The sequence below is a fragment of the Pteropus alecto genome, unplaced genomic scaffold (genome assembly GCF_000325575.1).
Source record: "Pteropus alecto unplaced genomic scaffold, ASM32557v1 scaffold75, whole genome shotgun sequence".
Taxonomy (NCBI): Eukaryota; Metazoa; Chordata; class Mammalia; order Chiroptera; family Pteropodidae; genus Pteropus; species Pteropus alecto.
The window spans coordinates 18,223,271-18,249,700 of record NW_006440638.1 but is presented as its reverse complement, the minus strand read 5'-3'; the positions used below and the strand labels follow the sequence as shown (position 1 = coordinate 18,249,700).

The 26,430-nt window shown below is 38.3% G+C and overlaps 1 protein-coding gene across 3 annotated transcripts in view; it reads right to left on the bottom strand.

Annotated features, from left to right (window-relative positions):
- FHIT (fragile histidine triad) overlaps nucleotides 1-26,430 on the bottom strand; it is a 1,286,618-nt gene that overhangs the window by 1,256,851 nt on the left and 3,337 nt on the right. The window lies entirely within an intron of this gene.

Genomic DNA, 26,430 nt, shown 5'->3' with positions numbered 1-26,430 from the left:
CTTATTTCTTTTAGTGTCACCTTCCTTACACACTCTTATTTCCATTTCCCTAAAAAAGTTTTACTTGGGGGAGCCTATTTCATTTATATGAGGTACATGGTCCTCTCAATCCAGGCCTCACCATTTTCCCCATGAGTACAGTAGTCCCCCTTTATCCTTATTCATGGGGCACACATTCCAAGACCCCAATGAATGCCTGAAACTGCATATAGTACTGAACCCTGTATGTACTATGTTTTTCCCTATACATGAATACTTTGTTAAAGTTTAATTTATAAATTAGACACAGTAAGAGATTAACAACAATAACTAACAAAATAGAACAATAACAACAATATACTGTAATAAAAGCTATGTGAATGTATGCTTTCACGCGCATGCTCACTCATGCACACGCGCGCGTGCTCGCTCGCTCACTCGCTCTCTCTCCCCCTCAGAAAATAAGCACAAATTTCTTTTTCCTTCTTCAGAATTTCACAGATAGGAGATTCGTTCTTACTGTAGATCTTAGCAACCTAGTAAATGATTTTTTTCCTTTCCTTAAGTCACAAACGTGACTTAAAGGAAGCATTTTATGGCTTGTTTGGCATATCTGAATGGCCAGCATCACTACTATTGCACTTTGAGGCCATTATTAACTAAAATAAAGGTGACTTGAATACAAGCACTGGGATAACGTGACAGATGATCCAATAACCTATATGGCTACTAAGTGACTAATGGGCAGGGAATGTCTACAACATGGAGACGCTGGACAAAGGACTGATTTATGTCCCAGGCGAGATGGCAAAATATGTCATCACACTACTCAGAATGGTGTACAATTTTAAACTTACAAATTGTTCATTTATGGAGTTTTCCATTTAATATTTTCAGACCACTGCTGATCTCATGTTATTAAAACCACAGAAAGAGAAACCCTGGATAAGGGGGAAGTACTGTACACATATGCAAGCTTACAGGTACAACCCCCCTTTAAGGTAGAACGTAGCCTTCTCTGAGTAGAGAGAAACTCTCAAAATAGAGGAAGCCACACTTGACATTTCAAATCAAATCTTGACATGTTAAGTTAAGCTCCCTATGACCAAAACATACTATGCACTGACCACTCACAAGTCAATATAATAGGAGATGTGGTAAATGATAGTAATAACTTAAGGTTTCAAAGGGCTGATTCTATAGCAGTCCAACATTACTCATATAGGTGACTCTATAGTCAAAAATAATTGGAATATGCCTAATTTTGGCTAGGTCTTAACATTTCCTAAAGGTATAATAGTTGGGAATTACCAACTACCCCATGGTTTTCCCATGGGTCTTTTGTATTTCCCCCTTCAATATCCTAAGTAACTGCTTTAGCCCTTACTGAGCTATTTCTTTCCACATCCCCCATCCCACCAAAGAATCCATTACCACTGATGGATGACCACCAAAAGTGAGGCCAGACTTCTGGGCCGTAATGTAAATCTTGGAATACTGATGCAGGATATAAGGCCCCTCCATGGGACATCATCAGAAATTTCCCCTTCCTACTGTTTTATGTGAATTGTAATAGAGTTGAGGAAAACATAAATTGGGGAAGATTAAATAGTATAATATTATATTTTGTAAAATCTGAAAATTTTACGGTTTGACAACATAGAGATCGAGCTGTAGATCCCTTTCCACTTCAAACACATAGAAATGCTAAACAAAATATAGTGATAATTTTAAATGTCTATTATATATACATACATATAAAAAAAGAGAGAAGATCAATATGAAAAGATAATGAATCTAAATTTTCTAGAATGAAAGACATGAAGAAATGGATTTTTTAAAACTTGCTATGTGATGTTTATAAGGAAACATCTAAAACATAAAGAGATTTGGAAAGGAAAAGACAGAAAACTATACTCCAAGCAAATAGGAACCAAAAGAAATCTGATAGAAATAAGTTAATATTAGGCAAAATATAAGTTAGCAATAATATAATAAGTATTTGCATTGGCTGTCTATTGCTATATAACTAAATACTCAAGAATTAACGACTTCAAAATAAGCCATTATCCCTTATGGTTTCTACAGAACAGGAATTCTGACAGGGTACAATGAGCCAGCTTTCTTGTACGCTACAATGCCCCAGGCCTTGGCAAGAAGACATGAAAGTTGGGAGCTGGAATCATCTGAAGGTTTATTCCCTCGAATGTCTGCCAGTTGTCACTGAGCGTCAGTAGAGATCTTAGCTGAGGCTATCTGCTGAAATACCTACATGTGGGCTCTCCATGTTGCTTGAATCTCATCACAACATGATGGCTGGTTTCCAAAGGCAAGATTTTCCCAGAGAGAGAGCCAGGCAAAAGCTGTATTCTTTATGACTTAGGTTTGGAAGTCACATTAACACCATTTATACAGCACTCTACTGGGCAGGACAGTCACAAACCCCCACCTAGATTCAAGGGAAGAGAACAAAGACTCCACCTCAGTGGGAAGAGTGTCGGTCACACTGCAAGAAGAGCACGTGAGAATGAATAAATGTGTTGGTGCAACTACCTTTGGAAAATGCAATCTGCCACAGCATTCTTTACAAGTATTCATGGAACATAAGCAAAAATTGACCACATATTAGGCCACAGAGGTAGTCTCGACAAATATAAAAAAAAAAAAAAAACCAGATAGCCAACAAAACTCTCTGGTCATAGTATGTTAAAGTTAGATATCGATTATGAAATGAGATTTTTAAAACATGTTTGAAAATTATAATCTTTATGACAGTTTCTCTTTCTGAGTCAAGGTTAAGCAAGGCCATTAGAATGAATGGTGTATAAGGGTCCACATCTGGAATCAAAGATCATTAGTTTGATTGTGGATATATGTAATTTGACGTACCTTAGAAATTTCTAAAAGAAATGTCCAAGTAGGCAGTTAGATATATGCATCTGTAGCTCAGAGAGGAGGTTTTGGATAGGTAAGTTATCTCTAAGTAGGAAGTAACTGCAGTTGTGAATATGGATGAGACAGTCCAGGGAGACAGAACAAAGTAGGAAGAGAAGCAGGCCTAGGATGGATCCTTGAGGAAGTTCAACATTTAACAGTTGTGTTGAGAAGGATACCACATAGGAGAGAGAATAGCTGCCAGAGAAGTAAAACAAAAACCTTAAATGTCACAGAAAGGTCAAGTGATATAAGTACTAATAAATGCCCAATATGAAGGTCATTGAGGAACTCAACGAGAACTGCTTTTGTGGACTGAGACAGAATTCAGTTTGGAGTTGCTTAAGAAATAAGAGAAAATCATTAAAATGAACACTGAATGAGGACAATCCTAGGTACACGTGAGTATAAAGGGGAGGAAAGAGAATAGCAACTGGAAGAAGAAAAAGGACTGAAAGAGGGTTTCTTCATGTAGTTTGTACACAGAAAAACCCTGAGCATGTGTCAAGGCAATGAGAAGATCTAGTTAAGACAAAGAGGCTGAAAGCAGAGAGTGAGAAAGGGTATTAAAGGTTCCCAGAAAGTCAAAAAGGAAAAGTAGTAGGACTAGTCTTAAAACAGCTTCGGTTTCACCTTAATCACATAAGGCCTTGTGATAGGCAAGCATGTGACTGTCCTAAATTATTCCTTTCTCCTGTGTGTGTGTTTTATCACCTTAATTAGTATCTAAACTCTTTAAAACATATGGCATTTATAGTTCAAACCAACTTCACCCTCCCCATGCGTTGTGAGCCCCAGATTCTACACCACCATCAGTCATTTTGTAAATACTTGTTGAATAAACAAGCACATGTGGATTCTATAGTCTTTGTGTACATCTCTAGTGCCTGAACATTTGTCCTTGCGTGTGTATCAGGTACCCAAAATAAGAGCAGTTCAGTGTCAGAAAACCCTTGTTCTAGTGCCCAGAGTAAAAATCTCTGCACAAAGTCAGAACAAGCCATTAAAACTAGTCCTCTCTTTCCCATGTTTGCCTTGACCCAAAAATCCAAGGACCTAAACTTCTACAGGCCATGAAAATACTTTCACTTACAGCTACGATGTGCTATATCACTTCCCACCTCTCATGCCTAACTCATCCCCATTTGGTTCTATAACCTTCATATGACCTCCTGCAAGACATAGATTAGATTTAAACAAATCCAAATGGATTTGAGCTTCAGTTGCCCTAAAAGACATAAATATGGAAGCAGAATAGTACAAGCCAATAACACACTGATTTTTCCTGGTAGCTTTTCAGAAGATAGCCTCCCAAAAAAACGTTTTACCAAGCCCGAGCCCCTCAATCCATTTCCAGCCTCCAGCTTCCTAAAAAACAAGTCTGAATTTAAACAAACATCTTTCAAATATGAAAACCTATTTTGATTGAGATTTATCTTCTCCCAACTGAAACCTACCTCTGGGAACCGTCCAACAGCACCTTACTTAAGGCAACAGGGCCCTAAACTGAGGGACTCACCTATATTGTTGCGGTCTGCAGCCCTCACGTGACTCGACAGCCATACTAAGGGATGGGTTATTAACCTGAAGTCTTTAACAATCACCTACACATCTAGAAGAGAAGTCTGTTCACTCAGGAATGAAGACAAGACACATAAAGACACCGAATAAATTCAGCCCTCTTTTTGGTTCTTATGTTATGTTCAGTGAGCTGTTACTGCAGACAAATTATTATAACATTCTTTCAAATGATAGCCAATTTTCAACTAGGAGAAGATTCTTAAACCTTTTTCTACATATCGGTGAAAACCAGGCAGTTGGAAAACATAGCCCTGGTTAAACTGCCTGATGATAAATGAATGTTTAAACACGTGGAATTATTTAAGAATCTGCATACTGATTTAAACCCTCATAAAAAACAGCAGCAAAGACCCCCCAAAACCTGACATTTAGCAAATATATTCCCAAAAGTTTTATTTAATTTTATATGCATTTCTTATGTAGTATTTTCAGAATTTGTGAAACTCTGATATATTTAGAATTCAGAGAGGTGATTAGAATAATTCTTAGTTTTGTTATTCACCAGAAAACTAATCCATATTGTCAAAAGGTATGTGAAAATCTTTCCACTAGACTATAAATTCAATGAAGATACAGACCACATCTATATTGCTCCTTATTGAATCCACAGCCTCCAGCACATAACATACACACAGTAAAATTTGCTTCATAAAGGAATAAGTTTGCATTGCTTGATAAAGGAATATTACAAGTGTGTATTACTTGATAAAGGAATATTATAAGTTTGCAAAATTGAAAACTAATTGAGAATTCTTAAGCTAGGGTTAGTTTTATTTTTATTTTTGTTCTTGTTTTTTTCCTTTCTTTGCTTGTAATCTAGGTTTTCCTAAGATGGAAAGATCTCTATGGTAGTATGCAATTCTGTGGCCTGAAATACACACATACACACACACGCGCACACACACACGCACACGCACACACACAACACAATGCACTATCACCACACTTGTTCATTGCTGTCATATTTGCCGAGCATTGGAAAAGTAAATTTGCCAAGTAGCATGAGCTCTGGAAAATCATTAAGTGAAATGTGAAGAGCAGACTACCAATCAGCCAATAATTAGCATCTTAAAATTCAGCGAGTTAAGAGACAAATCAAATTCCATGAAATCTCAGGGAGAATGACCCTGCCCAGGTTGGCAGCCTCACTTTGAGGAGTCAGTGGCTTTGTCTGACCAGCCAGACAGGACTGGGAAATACCACGGCTAGTCTAATCCCAGGGGGAGACATTCTGACAATGTGACATTTGCACAGGGATGCCCTAATATGGCCCTAGTATGTTTCCTCAGAATGGGATGACATTTGAAGTCAACGGCACTGCTCCCAACAGCACAAACCCTCCCCAAACTTTAATATAACCCAAATTTGAGAAAAAGAGGGTCATCTCAGAGAGAACCTGAAGTTATGTAGATGCGATGTTAAAATAATCAATTTTTAAGGAAGGTCAAATCAGATATTCAGTGTTTAATCTCATTTGTTATCCAATCGTTACATAGACCTCAGATAGCCTTAGTCTAAAAAACAGTTCTCATTTGAGTAAAGTCCTTTTCCTGGGGCATCCACACTGGACACTTTTCAATGAATGCTAAAACCAGTTACAAAATTGTGTTACCAAGAGGTTGGAAAGTGACTGACTTTCAGTGTGCTGTGTCCTCACGAAACCCCTGATGCCTGGAACTGCTGTCCACATGCAAGTCCATCCAAGGATATATGGCCACTGCCATTACTGCTGCCTCCAGCCTATTTAGGTCACCTTTCTTACATAGCCGATTCATTCTAAAGAAAGAAATAGAGAGGCTGGAGAATACCAACTCCCTATTTGGTTTTTGCAGTTGCCCAAGTGACCTGGGAAATGCATTCTTAAAAGAAGTTCAGGATGAACTCTAACCAGACTGTCCCAGCCCTCAGGGTAAATGTTCTATCTCCCCCACATGGCCTCTGTGTGCCTGTTTGTATATACTCCCGCCCCAAGCCAAGAGTCTGCCAGGCCCCCACTCTACTGCAGGGTCAAGCAGCAGCCTGTGCTCCTTCTGGCTCCTGGCCCAATGCTCGGATGGCCCAGCTACGTCACTGTGGTGAGGGAGTCTGGTTGTGCCCTCCTCTGAACTCTCCATCTGGAAGATTCTCTGGCCTCCTTCCCTCTCATTTTTAATCTGACAGACACTGCTGGACAGGAAAACTCAGAGCACACCAAAGTTCATCTTCCCTTCTCTGCTTCTCAGCTGGCATAACCACAAGGGCTGAACAGGCTGGCATGGACCGGAAATTAAATGAGGGTCCCTAACCACTGGACCACATTGGTCCTGCTTCCAAAGTCTTAATTAGTCCTCCTTTGCCTGGCACACCCACTTGCCTTCGGAACCGAGAAAGGTGGTTGATTAAGATGCTATGTTCACACCAAGTATTCAACAAAATATTAGTTGAGAATGGCGGTCACAAATGCCTGCTGGCTAGTGGCTTTGCAACAACAGTCAGTTTTGAGGTCTGGACCCCAGCAGCAAAATTTCTGTTCCCCTTCCTAATGCAAACAGTTCTAGCAGCATTATTCTGAATGATATTCAGCCACCAGCTCAATTTCGAAGCAAAATGATCTTAACAAACAGTGGCAGACTTACAGACGGGCTATTGAGCCTCGGGACCAAAACAAGAGATAAAAAGAAAAAAAGAGGGGGCGTTGATGGCAAATGGAAGAAGGAAAATGAACACTGCAGAGAGAAATGAGGACTGCAGGACTAGCTACCTCAGTTCTACAACTCTGAAATGAGCTGTGAGCCTAACAATGGACTTGTGTGGTAACAATGTGGGGGAAATCACAGAAAGGAGACAGAGCAGCATCTTTTTGGGAATTCTGATGAAGGGACAGACTCAGGGCTAGCAATGAAATAAATGTGACAGCAAGTAACATTTGAGAGGTTTCAAAAGACAATGAAACTTAATTCTGTCCTGTTTTGCACCTCTTGAACAATGGTGACACACAAAAATTTGCTATTTTTCTAAGAGGACATTGACAGATACAATGGAAACTCTGGACACATTTTTTTTCCCTCTGCATTCATTATCTCTGGCCCTTATCCATGGGCCTATTGCAGACTAAATTGGATTTTGGATCACTGGTACTAAGGCGCTGCAATTAATTAACAATAGTAACATAATATTTACATCCAGGCCTAACAACATCTGACATTTAAACTATTCTGCCAGTCGGGCAAATTCCATTCGACAAATTTTCATTTTAATGAACATGACAGGCCATAGTTTACATGATAGGCCAAAAGCGGAACAGAGTTGATCTCTTGGCATGTACTTTCAAAGCCTGGCTGCAGGAGAAACAAGCTAGGGGACTTTCAGAATAACAGAAAGACCAGATCTCCAGTTCCACCCAGAGAAACCAAGGACACACATTCCCCAACAAAAATCATAGTATAAAACTGTCCTTGTTGAGTGTGCAAGGTCAGAGTTAAATATCTACTGCCCCTTATGATCCACTGAATAATTTTTCTATCTTTGGGCTGCTGACATTTTCTTTGGGTACTAAAATCCCTTAGTCCTTCCTAATTAAAAAGTGATAAACGTTTTGCAAGGCATCCAATAATGTGCAAAGTACACACGAGTTGGAACTGATGCAGCTTTTTCAGCTGGCACAAGACCGGCCTTCCATATTTTGCCAGATGGTATATCTCAGTAAATCCTCAACCCCTGACTCAGTGAGGGGGCATTATCAATATGATGCTGAAATAGAGACTGTCTTTAAATGCAATCTTCTTTTGCATAATACTAACTCGAAGGGCCTAACACTTTTCCTTGTTGAAATTTTTATAGCTAAAGAAGTTTTCATTTTTCTGTGACTCATTATTCAAGCCAACAGACGATGGTACACATGAGAAAAATTTCATCCCCATAAGAACCATGTAAATTTGCTGGAAATCAATGTCAGAGACCGGACTTCTTACCACTCTTCGATCCATTACTAGTCTAAAGGACACTGGGTAAGATAGTGTAGATTTCTCCAAACCTGTCTCTACTACCCCAAAATGTAAAAGTACAAAAATAAGGATGAAAAATGCAGTGAGAGCAAGATAGGGAGAAGCTTAATAGATGTGGGAAATAGTGAAAAGCTAACAACAAATTGTCAGTAGGAGCTCTTCTTATTAGAAAGGCCATATATTCCTAGTTCACATGTCTAAAATACTCTTTATCCTAGCTTTTATATCAATTCGAAAGAATTTAAATGAAGTTTCACTTTAAAAGTAAGATTTATTTGGAATATGAATTTGGTTCCTGGGTTCTAATCTCAGCAATTGTAATAGCCACTTTACAGTAATATGTCTTCAAGCTGTGGCTCTTAATAGATCCATCCTCCATGTTACTCCTAGATATGGTCATAATACTAAAACATTAAGTCCTGAAAGGATAACAGCATTTCCACTATTATAACCTAACTTAGAATCAATGAGGTTTCAGTCAACAATACATTATGTAGAGTATGAACACACACATACACACACATGAAGTTATAATAACAATCACATGTTTGAGTGCTTTACATGAGTGCCTGCCTATAAAACACTATTAGATAAATACTATTGTGAACTCTATTACACACTGAAGAAAGGACAGTTATAGATAACTGACCTCCTTAAGAGAACTCCAAGGTCACAGGCAGGTAAATAGTAGAGTTGAAGTGCAAATCCAAGCCTGCCACCCTCCAGAGCCCGTGCTCTACACTATACAGTGAAATATGACAGCATTCACAGGGAGACAGCATGAAAGAATTGATTCTTTTTGGCAATAGTCAAAATATCTTAAATATTAGGTATAAAACATTTTCAGCTCACCAGATGCTTATTTAATTTTGAAAAATCAATTTTTGTGGAGCTGCAATGAGAAGCAGTTTCATGTTTGTTAATGCCTGGTTATAGTCTTGAAAAAAGTAGAGGCTTATAGAGAAAAGATACATTTCTTAAAGTCAGGAAGGAAAACAAGACCCTACCTGGACTGAATTGAAAATGTTTGACAGAACAGAAATGAATAGAATCTGTAACTTTAACATGCCTTTGCGGGAGGCATGTACTAAAATGATCATATCAAATTCAAAACACAAAAGACTTAACATGCTTATTGTTGTAAACAAAGGCATTTGGTTAAATGAAAGTTCCATCAAAGCTTAATAACCAAATTCAAGTGAACACAAAGTAAAGGGTTATATACTTTTTGCAGTTTTAGTAATAGCTAATCTAATAATAGTAAATGAAGGGCTATTGTTGATTCCTTTGCCTCTGTTTCATAAATTAGATAAAACAAGCTGGCAGTTACAGTACTTTAGAGTTTTATCCGACTAAGTGGTTTTAAAGTTATCTTAAAATATAACAAAGTCATAACTTGAATGACTGCTTTCTGTCACCCTGCTTTCTGTCACCACTTTGGTACTTTTGAACAGTGTAAAGAGCTTCTTGTGAACTAAAACTACTCTAAAAAGCTCAATTTATACCTACAGAACTGACCATTAGAAGGCAAAGTGTCACTGATACAGTATTATCCATTTCACCAGGGCCAAGCTTGTAAAATATAAACTATTAGAGCAGTCAAGTATTATTTATTTCTTATGATTCAAAACTCAGGATCAGTAGAATTTCTCTGGTTAATTATTTTTCATAACACATTTCCAATTTTCTACTACAGTTTATTGATCTGGAATACTGAAATGGTTTTCTTCCTTGACTAAAAAACACACAAAGCCTGTGCCCTGCATCCCATGGGATGTGTCTCCAAAGGCAATGGTGATGACATCTCACCAGGAAACTGAGGACTGGTAACATGAACCAAAGCATTTTCCTTACCTAAAAAATGTTCTGACAGAACCTCAGGCCTTTCGATAACAGTAAACGCTTCCCTGGCCTTTACACTTGATAATGCAGCTCAACACCTGCAGTTCTGAGAGCCAATGAGTTGCCCTTCAAAAAAACAGTCTGTTTTTCTGCATTGTCCCCTTGTGTCCTGATATGGTTATTTTCAATCGCCCTGATAGCCCAGGAAGTAAAATATCCCTCTCTCCATATTTCATTCACATAATAAGAATCTGCAAGCTGTTCTGTATGACAGATGAGGACTGTGAGACGAAGCAACTTGTTCCGCCTGTCAGCCTCCAAGAACTCACAGCAATGAGATACAATCGTGATGACATTACTAGAGAAGAAGCGAGTCAAATACATGGTCATTTAAAACAGAATGTCAACTGTTCTTTCTATTTCAGCAATTTGATGCTATGGTACCCATCTCCACACCCCACCTTGCCCCTACAAATAAAAGAAAATAGAAAAAGAGGCACTCACTTCTATTAGCACTCAGAAGCAAGAGTGCCCATACACGCAAATAAATGCAAATATTGTTAAAACTATTGTTCCCATAATGCCTTAAATGACTTTTTCAGCCTGACCAATCAGTCTTTATTGATTGCTTACTGAGCATCTACTATGTGCCAGACACTGAACTAGGTAGAGTACTGAAAACAGACACAGCCCTTGCCTTACAGAGTTTATAGTCTGGGGTAAAAGACAAACATTAACAAGGCAATTAAAACTGATCTAATGACAGCTGCAAATTAAGTACAAGATACTAAGGGGCTTATAAGAAGTAACCAAGTCTTATAAGTCAGAATAAGTTTCTCTGTGGAAGAGACATTTAAGCTAAGGCCTCAGGTAGAATTAGTAGCCAGGTAAGGGGTAAGGAGGAAGAGTACCAAGTTGAGGGTCTTTCTCTTCAAATGTCCCCTTTAGAAGAAACCAAAGCCTCGAGATGCAGTAGAAAATATAATGGAGTAAAGGAAGCTATGAAGTCCACCACTGGGAGTTATTATCTGTTCCGCGTTTTAACCCCTAGCTTAAAATTTTAATTAATTAAAAGAAAGAGTTTTAAAAGCATTGGTATGCATCAGTCCTGTCTTGCCACATAGGACAAAAGTTCATCATAACCACATCTTCTTGCTGATCTAAACATTAAGGTAGATTTTACTTTTTAAAAAATCTAATTTATACTGACTGTACTGGTTAAAACCCATGGGTTATTTTTAAAAACATGTTTTGACAGTAGTGAAACTTACAACACATACAACATCAAGAGCATAAATTTGTTCAGGGTACAAGTACATGAAAATTAACATAAGCAGTTGGTAAATGTGATTTACAAAAAAAAAGAAAAAGAAAGAGAGAGAGAGAGACTCTACCGACTACATGCCATAATGAGTGGAAATTAAAAAGAAAAAGGTTCTCTTCTCTAATATTTGGTCATGAAAATCCTGATTTGTTCTTACAGAAAATTGTTTTGGATCATCATACATCTCTCTTATAGCACAAAATGTTTTTCCATGGGTTCGACAAATTGGAATGAGAAGGTAAACTGGTTTTATTCATGAGTATGTTTATCCTTTCTACTAAACCCCAGGGTGTGAGGTTTGGACTATTTTCTTTCCAAACTCAAAATCCATCCCCAGAATCCAAAATCAATAAAAATTGCATTAGCATCACTGAGGACTAAATTTGGCTCTAAAAACTCAATGACTGAGTAGGACTACTAGTATGGGGGAAAAAATTTGTTAATGTCTTTAGCTACTAATGACCAGCAATGATTTTAGTGTTGCTCTAAAATGAATACAACCTAAGGCTGCATTAAGAAATACAGTATGCAAACCATGAGAATTAATAGTCTCAGTAGTCAGAATTAAGAGTCTACTTAGCTCTTGTCTAGAGTCCAATCTGGAAGGCATGTTTTAAGAGGAAGACTGGGCAAATTAGAAAGTACATACAGGAGGACAACCAGGAAGGGCAAGGTGGGTGTCTGATGTCACATAAGGAACAATTAGCGTACCCGGGGAGATTCGGCCTGGAGAAAAATAATGAGAGACACAAAAAAGTGCCTTCATGTATACAATCATTGATAAAGCCATATTGTTTGAGCACTTCCTCTGTGCAAGGCACTGGGCAAGTCAATGAAGATACAACACTAAGCAAGAAAGCCCTAGTCTTTTACTATCATGTAAAAGAGAAAATGGACTTTATCTGTGGCACTTCACAGGATATGATATAGAAGAGCAGAGCACAGATTCTGGAATCAGAACACTAAAGTCAAAGCTTGCAGTGGGTCAACCAGTAGCTCCAAAAAAGCTATATCAATATCAAATTCCTGGAGCCTGTAAATGTGACCTTATTTGAAAAACAAGTCCTTGCAGATGGAATTAAGTTAAAAATCTAAGGTGAGGTCATCCTGGATTATTGGGGTGTACCTTATAGACGAATGTCCTTATAAGAGAAAGACAGAGGGAGATTTGAGATAGAAGAGGAAAAGATATAGAGAAGGCCAAGTGAAAGAAATAGATATGTGACCACATGCCAAAGAATACCTGGAGCTACCAGAAGCCAGAAGAGGCAAGAAGGGATTTGTCTCTAGAGCCTTTGAGGGAGCATAAAATGGGCCTGGCACTCTGTAACATTAAATTCTTTTTAAAAGTACACAGGACATAATTTCCTATATGAGCTACCATTCTCTGAAAAACAATGGGAAGGGGTGCTCTTTACCCAAACTAGAGCATGAAAATATCTCCCAATCAAAGGTAGGGCAGAAGGACAAGCCACTGGGTCTTCAAAAGAAGACAAACCTACCTTTGCAATTCTCTCTCTTCTCAGATTCAGAACATTTCAGACACTGCCAACTACACTCTGGGAGGCAAAGTCAAAATGCATCACAGGCCAGGCAGAAGGTCTAGGAAATTAAGATATAGATGCCTATTCCCATGAGTGACATAGCTGCAAGGCCAGAATATCATGCTTCAGTTAGGCCTGGTGTGGCTGAAAAGGCATAGGTTTCAAATAAGGCTAAACAGGAGAATCAGCAAATAAAAGTATGGAATAGTCACATAACAGAACATTATACAGTAATCAAACCAAAAAGAGTAAGGTACAGAACAGTATATACTGTATGTGACTTTTTTTGTAAGAAAGGGAGGAAAATAATTTATATACATATTTGCCTGTGTGCACTAAAGATACTGAAAATATGCAAAAGAAATTAATAAAGTGACTATGGGAAATGGGGGCTGAGATGGGATATGGGGAAGGATAATACCTTTTAGTATTATTCCGATTTTTAAACCAGATGAATATATTATTGATTTAAAAAAAAAATTTTAAGTCTACTGAAAATTAAAAAACTAAAACAAGGGTATAATATACATTGATGGTAGTAGTTTAAAATGGAACATCTGAAGAGAGCAATTTGATGCTATACATCAAAGACCTTAAAACTAGCATTTCCTGGGACCCAGCAACTCCATTTCAGGAAGGAATTTATCTAAGGAAATAATGAGAGATGTACACACACACACACACACACACACACACACACACACACACTCACTGCAGAATTATCACTTAAAATTTTGAAAAAATCTACATGTATAATAATAGAGAACTAGTCGAAAAAATTATGGAACATTCAATTGAGTGGCATGCAGTTGTTAAAAACTGTACTATAAAACATTTACTTGGAAGATATAGAAAAATATTCATAGTGTAATTTTTAAATTATTCATTAATTTTTTAGTAAAATTTTTACAGCATCAATGCTAGACACAGAGATGGATGCCAATTAAAAAGCCTAGTTATGAGGCAGTGCATAAATAGATAATTCCACTTTTTGTGTATTTATAACTAAACTAGAAGAATAAACACCAAAATGAGAGCAGTGATTACCTCGTAGTCATGAGATTACAGGTGAAATATATTTTCTATAATGATCATATATTACTTCTGCAATGAAAGAAAAAAAGCACCACTTTTTAAAATCAGTCTAACAATTCCCAGGATCAAAAATGTATCTCATTCATCTCTACTCTCTCACCCCTTGCTGACTCCCTGGACACAAACATGAAGACTGCTTCAGCCACGGTCTTCCCGTGACCATTGAGAAAAGGCCAAGAACACTGTAGATACACTCTCCTTGACACCTCTGAGCTGCTGAACTAAAGCCATAGCCATCCACACATTTCTAGATTTCTTGTTATATAAGAGAAATAATCTATTTTTCAAGCCACCATAAATCAAGTTTTCTGTAACCTACAGTCGAAAGCATTCTGGGCTGAATTGGTAACATACTAAATAATACAGAACATGTTAAGGCCAATACCGGCAACCCAACACGTTTATTTTGGTCAACAAGTAGAGCCTGAAGACTGTTTTTGTTAATTGCCCCAGCAGCTTCTGGCTCCATAGCCTCTTCTCTAAAGTTACCAGAAAACAGAGCCCAGGAGAAGTGGTTAGTGGGGAGTCCAGGAGCACAGGGAAGCACTGCCTGCAGTAAGAAATACTAGAGAGCTACTCCTAGAGCTTACAATATGGCCTCACATTCCCACTTTTGAGAATGTATCCTAAGAAAAGAATTATGCATGTGATTATGCATGTATGCAAATATTCTTCATTACTATTCATCGGAAATTGAGGTGGGGGAACCTAATGCTAAAGAGTTGGAATAGATTAAAAGTAATTGCATGCTCTCATAGTGGAGCATTTTGAAGTAACTAACAACACTGGAAAATGCACACAACACATTGACGAGTGAAAAATAGCTAATGAAACTACAGGTAAAGCATGGTCCCAATTAAGAAAGCTAAAAGAACTAACAAATATGTGCATGTCAAAAAAAAGATGGAAAGGATATACTCTAAAATATTGATAGTACTATCATGAGGGGATGGAATGGAAATGTTATTTTATTTTTGAGAATTTGTCTTTCTTCAATCTTCTAAAATGAATTTATTTTCCTATGCAGTTGATAAGAAAAGTTTCTTTCTTTAAAATCACACCTTCTCATAGAATAATCTGTGCCCTCTGACCAAGATGTTGGCCTCTTTAACACCAACTTTGTCTAATATCTGCCTGCAGATCTAATGGAGTTAACAGAAACAATTTTTGTCTTTAAAAAATAGACTGATACCAACAGCTGCAAGCTAAGCAGAAAGAGATAAAGAAGTGTTGTTTCCAAGTGAATTTGCATTATATAAATGCAATGTTTTCTTTAATTCCATAAACACAGTTTGATGCTGATTTAATAAAAGTACTGATATTCCCTTTAATAAGTCTATTCTATGCTGAAATTCTTCCCCTTACATGAAATGGAATGATCTTAGAAACAATAAAAATAAATGTTAATTTGCTATGCCACTGATAAAAAAGTAAATCCATTTATATCCTTGCCTTGATCCGTGAGGCTTCATTATACAGAAACAGTAGCTAGCAAGCAAGTTTGACCTTTCTAACATCTGAGGACATCCGCTCGTAAAGCTCAAGCTCCCAAATCAGAGGTTCTGGGTCCCTAGCCCTGCCCAACCACTTGCTAGCTGAGTGTCCTTTAGCACTTAACCTTTCTGAATTTCAGTTTTCTCGTCTGCAAACTGACATAATAAGAGCGTCTGCCACATAGTTACTGTGAGGATGAAATGAGAGAATTTATACAAAGGTCTTAGTTTAGTGCCTCGCCCACAGTAATCTGATAAAAAGTAAGGTCTCTTCTAACTTGGTTTCAACTCACATGTGGAGTTTGATCATGGACCTGCCTGGAACACTAGGCTATTTTTTTTTTTTACTTATAATAAAATATATTTTATTTATTATGACGTAAAATATAGAATAGTCAAACTCAAATGACAATAGCTTTTAGAAAAAAATAGACAAAACAAATTTCATGACTCATTTCTTCCTATTTTCCATTTGCCATTCCCAGAGCTATCTGCATTCAATTATGTTAGTTGTTTTCTATTCACCCCATTTTCCCACTGTAGATATATGACATTTTATTCTAGTTTTATTGAGAAATAATTGACATACATCACTGTATAAGTTTAAGGTATACAGCATGATGGTTTGACTTACTATATATTGTGAAGTGATTACCACAATAGGTTTGGTTAACATCCATCATCTCATATAATTACAATAAGAAGAAAAAAATTTTTCTCCTTATGACAAGAACTCTCAGGATCTTCTCTAAACAACTTTCCTACATGCTATACAGCAGTGTTAACTACAGCCATCATGCTGTATGTTACGGCCCATGTTCATCATGTTGTACCTGTAGTATTTATACCTTGTAACTGAAAGTTCATACCTTTTGAGCATCCTCCTTCAATTCCCCCTCCCCAGTTCTCCACCTCTGGTAACTACAAATACGAACTTTTTCTGTAAGTTTGGTGTGGGTTTGGGTGGAGTGTTTTTTGTAGATTCCACTTATAAGTGAAATCATATAGTATTTGTCCTTCTCTGCACAACTCCCAGTACTGTGTTCTTCAAAGTCCACTGTTGCAAATGGTAGGATTTCCTATTTTTATGACTGAATAATATTCCATTACACACACACACGCATACAACAACTTCTTTATTGTTCATCCGTTGATAAATATTTAGGTCATTTCCACGTCTTGGCTATTGTAAATAATGCTGCTATGAACATGGGGTTGCAGATATCTTTTCCAGTTAGTGTTTTCATTTCCTTTGTATTTATGGAACATTAGATTCTAAAGAGACTCCAACCCTCGGAACTTGACTTTTAAGTCCAGATTTTACATCATTTACTTAATGTTCTTATGATTAATGAGATACTTAGAGAATATGCCGGATCTTTTAGACCACTGGAAATCTGCTTCGGCACGTGTATTAGGGAAGATAACTACCCCCATTCACTTACTTATCTAGTTCATTACAAAAAGCACTACTTTATTCAAGATATTGTGATTAATAATAAAAATGATAACTAAAATCATTGCTTTTATTTGGTGCTTACTATGTACCAGGAAGTGTCAATATACTTTCATGCATTATCTCATTTAATCCTCACAATTAACTGATGAGGTAGGTTCTGTTATTACCCTCATTTTTTGGATAAGGAAACTGAGGCACAAAGAGAAAGAAAAGTGCCGAGTCAAAATATAAACATAATGTATAAAAATAACAATAAAATAATAATATAATAATAACACAGCAGCATCATTAAATCACTGTGATGTGCCAAGCACAGTACTGGATGCTTTCCAAACATCATCTCTCATGTTTATGAAAACCTTGTACTCTTCCCATTTAATGGATGAGAAAACTGAAAGCTTTAGTAAATTAGCTAAGATACAGGTCTGTCTGGCCCCAAAGCCAGCCGCACTAGACATTTGTCCTTCCGCAGAGGGTAGGAGAAAGGGCTTATCAGATCCCTGAAGCTCTCCAACCAGGTCATAGGATGTTGAGGAGGCACAGGACTTCAGAATTATCAAATCCAAGCCCCTTATTTTACAGATGTAGAAAGGGAAGCTCAGAAAGAGGAAGAGACTTGCATAAGACAACAAAAGAGCCAAAACTAAAAGCCAGGTCTCCCAACTTCTAGTAGTGTTCTTGCAGTGACATGATGAGGCCCCTTCACACTGAGTCGCCAGGAAGGGAAAGCCTGATAGCATCACAGTGATGGCACCAGACTGTCAGCTCTCTCTCTCTCTGCTCCCTCCTGACCCTGGGGATTGCTGCTGTACATGCTGCCTGGCACATTCATAACTCAGAATAGTAGGGAAGCTTGGGGAAAGAATCCACAGCAAAGACAGGAAGCACCTGGTCAACTTAGAACCAATTTCCAATATGATTCTCCAGAATTAGGACTAGAGATCAGTGGAGGGAGGAGGTTGGCTCAGGCACACATAGGTCTCTATTATAGACACCAAACACAACACGGCCAAGTCTTTGAGAACATGATCTGAATCAGCAAGTCCCCTGAATCTTTTCTAAGTGCACATCTTTCCTAGTTTGTGCACTGGATACAAATAATTCAACGGTCTATCTAAAATTTTTTAAATAGAATTTTGGAGGTGTTAAATTTAAATCCATTCAGCATTATATAATCTTTGAAATACAACAGTTGTTTACTCTGCTTTGATTTCTAAGCTTTCCTTTGATGGAAAATATTAATATTTATCATTTTTCTGATGTTGGACTAATGAGAATCTTAAGTGTTTATGAGAAGACATTTAAATATTACAGTTTGGTGGATGTATTTGTTTTCTAATTTATATTCCTCTGCTTATAACACCAACCAGTGTTATATTTTGTGCTGAATCCTGGGCTGTTTGTTGTTCATCAACATTTTCAGTAAACTTTATATGACTGGAATGACGGTCTCTACATTTATTTGATGACCAAAGAGAGTATCATAATCAGCCAAATAACATAGTACTATAGGAAAGATCTACCTCTGACTTTCAAAGTAAAAATTGGTACATGTGTATAACTACTAGCCAGCAACAGTTAGACAAAGCAACATTCCAGCTTTAATGACCGCAATCACAGGTAATATTTATTGAGTGCTGGCTATGCATCAAGCACTGTGAAGGCATGTTTTACATCAATGATCTCACCTGATCCTCACAACTCTAAGCACTAAGTAGTCTTATCATCTTCATTACACAGAAAAGTGAGATGCAGAGAGGTTGAGTACTTCACTAAAGATTACACAGCCAATGAGAATCAAAGCTAGTCATCAGTCCTCAGAGCCAGACGGGTGGTTCTCTATACTCCCTTCCTTATGAGCCCCTTCTTGACTGCCCAGCATTTGAAAATTCCTATTATCTATAGAGCATAAATGACCCATGTGCATAGAACAGCAGCCTTCAGGGCAACACAGACTATCAGATCTTGGTAATGATAAGATATAATTTATTTGGTCTACCATATGCTATGCATTCTTCTATGCATGGGGACAAAGCAAGGAATAGGATCTACAAGATCCGTGCCCTTGGGGAGCAAACTTTCTAAAGAGGGAAAACAGACAATATTAATGTAATAAACAAGACATTATTTCTAATAAGAGGAGGAAATGTGAAGCTGCATGAGTTTAAGAAATAGTTAGAGGGGCTGAATTCGGGGACTTCTGTAGATTCCAATTACCTGTACTCTCCATGCAACCATGGCTCAGCTAGCCAGAGAAGAAATGAAGAACAGCCCAAAAGTTTATGGGTGTATGGCACAGTACAAGGTACAACACTGAATTCTAAGTTAGAGACCTGACACAGACCACTTACCCTACACAGGAATCAAGTGCTAGGGAGACAAAATAGCCACTGGTACTACCTTCATAGAGTTGACGGTCCAGAGAGAGGAGAGGCATTGATCAAAAAGTAGAGGTTAAAGAAAAGCTGTAAAGAAGTATAAGAAGTCAAGGAAGCAAAGACACAAGACCTAACCTACAGGAGACTAAAAAAGGTCATCATTCTGCCACTGACTCCATCTGTGACCCAGAGCAAGTTGTTTCCCCCTTTAGAATCAGCCTTCCAAAAAGCTTCCTTCAAGTTCTTAAAAAAATCCTTTGAACTTACGATTCCAACACATAAAATTGTATGTTATCTCTTCTTCCACCAATCACTAGATCCCAAACTGCTCCTCTTCCTTCCTCAGTCTCTTTCTGCACCTCTACAGCAAAGGCTTTGTTCTTGATTTTCACTGCTATATGACAGAAGGGTCAAACCAGGAGGGAGATGGGCCTGATATCACATCAGGGGACTGAACTAGATATAACAGACACTCTGACCCGAACCCCAGTTGAAAACAATGGGAAGGAACAGGTTACACACATGGAACTGGTGTCTGGAGAATGCATTAATAGGTAAAAGAGAAGCCTATGGAGATGGGAGGTACTAGGGAGGCATCAGCAAGGACCATAACTAATGTCTGGCAAGAAGGAAGGAAAAAGAAGTCCAGAAGCAGGTGCTCAGAGGAAGAGAAATCTGGACAGCAAAGAGCAAGGCTCTGACCACGGCACCGAGATTCAGGGACAGGGCCATTACCCAGAGAATACAATCCAAACTCCACACTTTGACCTCCAGGCCAACCTCACTGAGGGCCAGTTCCCTCTTCAATCTCTGTGGTCTAGCCACAGAGGCCTTCTTTCATCCCTTTGAGTAGGTCAAGCTCTTTTTCCCCTTCAAGGGCTTGGTATAGGCTGTTCCTTCTGCCTAAAATGCCACTTTATCAATCCTTCATACGGCTACCTCCCTCTGATCCTTTACTTAGGTCTCAGCTCAGATATCAGCTTCTCCTCTGTGGCTGCCACATCTCAAGGTCATGGTCACAGGACCTTATATTCTTCTTTACCAGTACTTGGCATTTTATAATTACATTCATTTGCCTTCATATTATCCATCTTCTTCATTGGACTCCTGAATGCAGGGACTGTGCCTGCCTTGTTCACTGATGTATAACCACAACTAGGACAGTGCCTGACATATAATAGGCTTCAATAAATGTTTACTGAGTGAATAAATTAATTATGAACAAATGACTCATCTCCAAGACAAACTCTCAAGAACAAAGCTGAGGCTTGAGAATAGAAACCCAGGTCCCAGGCAGGTTAGCGGCTATTGCCAGGCTATCATCCCATACTCCACCGGCCTGCTTGCCTTAACTGCAAGATATCACCTCCTTCCAGATCCTGGGCCCATCTCTACTTACCTGCCACTAGTGTGGGCTGCTCCTACCACACAAACAGAGTCTCACAAAAACCTGGCCAACTCCAAGTAATGAAAGCTGCTTGCGCAGACCCCTCAAATCCAGTGATTGGTATTCACAGTAATGAGAGTAGCTAATACATGTTAAGGGCTTTATACAGACAGTCTTACTCACCCCTCACAGCATCTATAGGTAGTTAGCATTATAATCTCCATTTTAAAGATGAAGAAACAGATTTAGCCAAGAAACTTGTCCATGCTCACACATCTGTTAATATGTAAAGCCACATGCTTTGGGTCTATGGATCTGGTACTTTTGAGCTCAAAAATAATAAAAATGCAAAACATAATAACAATAATAAAAATAATAGCTAAAATTTACTGAGAAATTACTATATGAGAGGTACTGGGCTAATATTTTGAATAGATTGTCTCTATGAGGTAGATACTAACATGTTCATTTTATAGACTCTGCAAATAAAATTCTGCAAGGTAAAACAACTTTCTCAGGATCACCCTCAGCCTGTTAATGGCCATATATATATTTATATTTATAAACTCTAAACAATACAACTCATTACATGAAAACAAAAAGGCAATATAGTAGAAGCCATAAACATCTAGACCCTTGCTAACCCAAGTGTGACCAGCAGACCAAATCATCTGCATCACCTAGGAGCTTCTTAGAAATGGAGAAGTTTCTGGCCTCACCTGGACCCTTGCCCATAGTTCCAGCCAGTCCTCAACCCATAGGAGTTGGACCCAGCTGTTTCATCTGTCCTAGGAAGCCAAACACAGCTAATTCCTCTAGGCCAGGGAAACCTTGGTCTGTTGCCTCTTGGAAGTTCAAGAGGCTAGAGGAAACCCGAGCTAGAGGAAGTTTTCAGCCCTGCTCAGAGAGGCCAAGACAGGGCCTCAGTTGCAGATTTATCTGTGGCTATGGGCTGCTGAAGCTTCCTCGCCTTGTTTTTACCCTCTCAGCTGGCAGATCCCAGCAACTAGGATTTCAAACTGCAATGACCACCTATTGATTTTGTACCCCCAGTATCGTTTCCCCTCTTCTGAAGGTATCAGCACCTCCCATTAATCAGAGCCTCTCTGTGTGTGCAGCCATGCACGCTGTGTACCGCACAACTCCAGAGGGCACCATTCCCATATACGTTTGTAAGAAAGAAATACCTTCCCTCTCCCTCCACCCAACCATCTTTTTGTTGCTATATCCCTTGCATACTCTCTATATTTGTTTCTATCTCTCCTGCTCTCCTTCAGATCACTACCTCTTTCTTCACCAGGCCCGTTTCAGAGTAGAGGTTGAACAGGAATCGCCAGCGCACCAGGGTTAATGAAAACAACCTCATTCCAACAGGTTCCAGCCCCTTCCTCTGCCTGTCCTCAGGGTTCTAAGAACATACAAGAATTTCTGCAGCTAGGCGTTGCTTAAACATCTCCTGGCACAACAAAGCAGGTACTGTCCTGCACCTAACGTGGAGGCAAGACAGCAGCAAGTTTGTTTGTTTGTTTGTTTTTTAGAATGGAAGACCTGGGAAGACTTCGAGTCTTGCAGGAAATGAAAATTTTGTTCTTACCACATACCACACCCTCCAGTGATTAAACGACTGCAGACCATACTCTCCTCCAGTGTATGCCCAACTAAAATATGCATGCATTAAACTTCATGAGAGAGTACTGATACTTCCACATGATCTATGATGTGTTTTAGCTCCAATAGCTGTGTGTCTCAGAAACTGCAGAATATACTGAATTTAATGGAAATCTGATTATTAATAAAAAGAGGTAAATCCATACGAGGAACACTAAGAAACACATAAACAGTCTTTAAGTTCCAGAATACAGTGTGTGCCTTATGCAAACCTCTTAACCAGCTCGTTTTCTCTTCTATTCCTACTTATTTATCATTAAAAGAAAACCTTAGCATACATACAAAATATCCCAAAAATATATAATTTTTAACTGTATTAAACCCTCCAACTAAAACACTGGTTCCCACTCGTTTTCTCTCTATTGAGAAAAATAAAACTACCAGAAGTATTCATTCCTCAGAGATACTGCAGGTTTGGTTCCAGCCAGCATAATAAAGCAACAGAGCAAATCGTAATCTTTTTGCTGGTAGATGGTCTTGCCTTCAGTTTGGAAAAATCACACCTGTGGAATGCAATACAGCGAAGCGCAATAAAACGAGGTATGCCTGTACATTGTGAAATGACCTTATAGTGACTAGAGAAGCTCAAGAAACACTGAAAAATAAAATTATAGTGCAGAGTAATAGAAATTCAGGCCAAGAATGCTCCTGGGCCCTGAATATAAGGTTTTAAATATAAATATTCAGATATAAACATAAGTATAAACATTTTCTATAATGAAAAAAATTTTTAAAGGAAAGGATATCCACATATTATGGATAATCCAGCAAATCAAAGGTGTTTAGTCAAATTAGCTTAATTATTCTACCCTGAAATGGGGGGTGTGGGTAACTATTAAAAAAATTTTAAAGGAAACACATTTTTCTAATAGGTAGCCTCTCTGAAACTCATTTGTTTCAAGCTACTGAATCGGAACGTAAGAATGTTACAAGTAAAAATGGGTTTTATTTTCTATGAAAAATAGTTTAAACCTTTTCAATAACATGGCCACCAAGGCTCATGAAAGCATGTAACTCAGTTCCTTTTTAACATGGTTTGAATGTTTTGTTTTGTTTTGTTTTTCAGCCATGAGGAATGGAACAAACTAAATACCAGGAAGAGAAACACAGCCTAAAACTCAACATTAAGGAGAATCCTGACTCAGGAAAGCACAGCATACAGGTGGGGGGCATGGTAGAGGTCCCTGGTAATTAACCTCAAGGATAACCAGGGCACAATCTTGTAGTTAGTTCAAATTCCATGGGAGCTTTGTGATGAGCCTTATCATCTCTTTCACTCCCAAAGCCTTCAAAATGCTACTTTTTAGATATTTCACTAGTTCACCACCCAGACCTTTCACTTAGATTGTACCAGATTCATTTAACGATGTTCTGTTGTTAGAATCAGCGGTTCTCATTCCTAAATGCACTTTAGAATCACCTGAGAAACTTAAAAAAGAAAATACTAACACCTGCCTCCAGCATGCTGATTTTAATTTATCAGGATGGGACCAGCCCCAGGTGATTCTAACTTGAGAATCACTGGTTGGAAAGCAACCCAAAAAGGTTAAAATTATGTAAAGAAAAAGGCACTATAATTGAACTAAATAAATTTACATTAGGAAGCAAGGTGCCGCAAATTCCCATCTTAATCTATAACACAGTACTTCAAGGATCCCAGATTTTTTTCCCTCAAATTAAGACAGACTCACTTGCATGAGAGAAATATCTATTTGCCTACAATATTCAAGTTTTTACAAAGGACTGAAGAAGTTCCAGACTTTATATGCGAGATAGAAACAAAAACAGTAGAATTAAATGTAATCTATTCCACCTAGTATTCAAAATATGATAAACAAGGAAACAGAACAGGGTGCATACAGTTGTGATTTTTACTAATAATTATAAATAAGAGTAAAATCAAAGTTACCATTAGTGAATGCCAATTAGCATTTAAGCACTTTCCATGGATTATCTCACTGAAAACTTAAAACATCACTCTGCAACAGGAATTATTACCATCAATTCATAGATAATAAGGAAATTGAGGCTGAGAGATTAGGACACTTCCCCAGAGTCAGGCAGCAAGGAAGTGGTAAAACAAGATTAGAATACAAGTCTTTGTTCTCTAGAGTCCATTCTCTTAACCACATCAGCTCTCAGCTAGAAACACTCAAGAGTTTCCTAAGTACTTGCTACCCATAGTCCATGGACAAGCAACATCAGCCTGTTAGAAATAATGAACTCTGGCCAATTCCAGATCTACTGAACCAGAATCCACATTTTAAGATCAGCAGGAGATTCATATGTACATTAAAGTTAAAGAAGCACAGATCAAACTAGTTTTCCTACATCGACTATTACCTCTCACAAATTCGTCATCCATACTGCATCCATACTTTTTAAAAAACAAATCCAATCATTTCATTTCCCCACTTAAGACTGTTAAACGGTTTCCCAAATGTCCTTGGAATTAAGTCCAAAATTCTTTTGCAATACAGGTAATTGGATTCTGTATATCACCTATGCATGTTTCTGCAGCCTCATCTCCCCCAACCTCCATCTACTAATTTTTGCACCCCAGGCATAGAGACCTTCTTTCCACTCATCAAATCTCAACTCTCCCTCCTTTCCTACTGTTCTTCCCTCCTCCCTCCCTCCCTCTAAGCTCTTCCTACCTAGAATACACTACCTCCCACTACCTCCTCCAAGAGAGCCACATTTAATGCTGTATCTCCCATGTATAATGGTGCAGTGCCTGGCACAGAGCTGGGAGCAGGATAAATGAGCTGAATAAACACATGTTTAGGATATTGAGGGCCTCAGCTGTTTCCTTCACTCAACTACAATATGCTCTTGCTGTGATCCTCATTCCCATTTCTCCTTCCCTGTTCCCTGCAACACCCCTTTTTTCTAACTCACCTTCTTATCAGTAACCTCGTGACTATTGAAGTTGTCAGCTTTAGAAAGGAGCACTGCCATGGCCATATGGCCACTGCCCCAGGATTACTCAACAGCTGGATGACAACTGCTCCGCTTTAACCCTGAGGCTCCTGAGATAGGCCCAATCCTTTCCAGAAGTGGACAGAAGGCCCCACTGACAGAAGCAGGCTGCTTCTCAATCCAAGATTTAATATAGAGAAAGAACCATAGATCAGGGACCTCTCAGCAGGCAGTGCAGAGCCAAAAGCTTCCCTATCTCTCTGCCCACGCAAGACAGTGTCACTGTGTTGACAAGATGGGTTATCAAGAGTTGTGGGTAACTTCATATTTTAAATGCGATGGCCAAGCTTACTATTCTAAGAAAACAAATGGCAAATCCCTTTATAAAATAATCTGACTCAAGTTTAAATCTTGAGTAAATCTGATATATTTTCCTGTATCAAGTTTACATTAATGAAAGAGCTACTGTTTATCTATTGAATACAAGCTGTTGAGTGCCTGACAACATGTTCAAAGCTTTAAACAAAGTATCTTAATCCTTATTATCACTTTATGAGATAGAAATGCTTATTATCCCTATTTTATAGAAAAAAAAAACGAGGACTAAGTAACTTGCCTAACAGGCAGGGCTGGGATTTAAAGCATAAGCCTCCAGCCAAACACCCTCAATTGCTTCTCTTCTATGTTTTGCTATTTAGATCACTTTCTCATCTGAGAAGTCACAGACATTGACATTCCCAAAGAAACAGCCCTTCAGAGGATGATCACAAAGGCTGAGATTTTTCTCTGCAATGTAGACATTAAAAAGAAAGTAACCTGGCGCATCTTATATTTCAAAGCT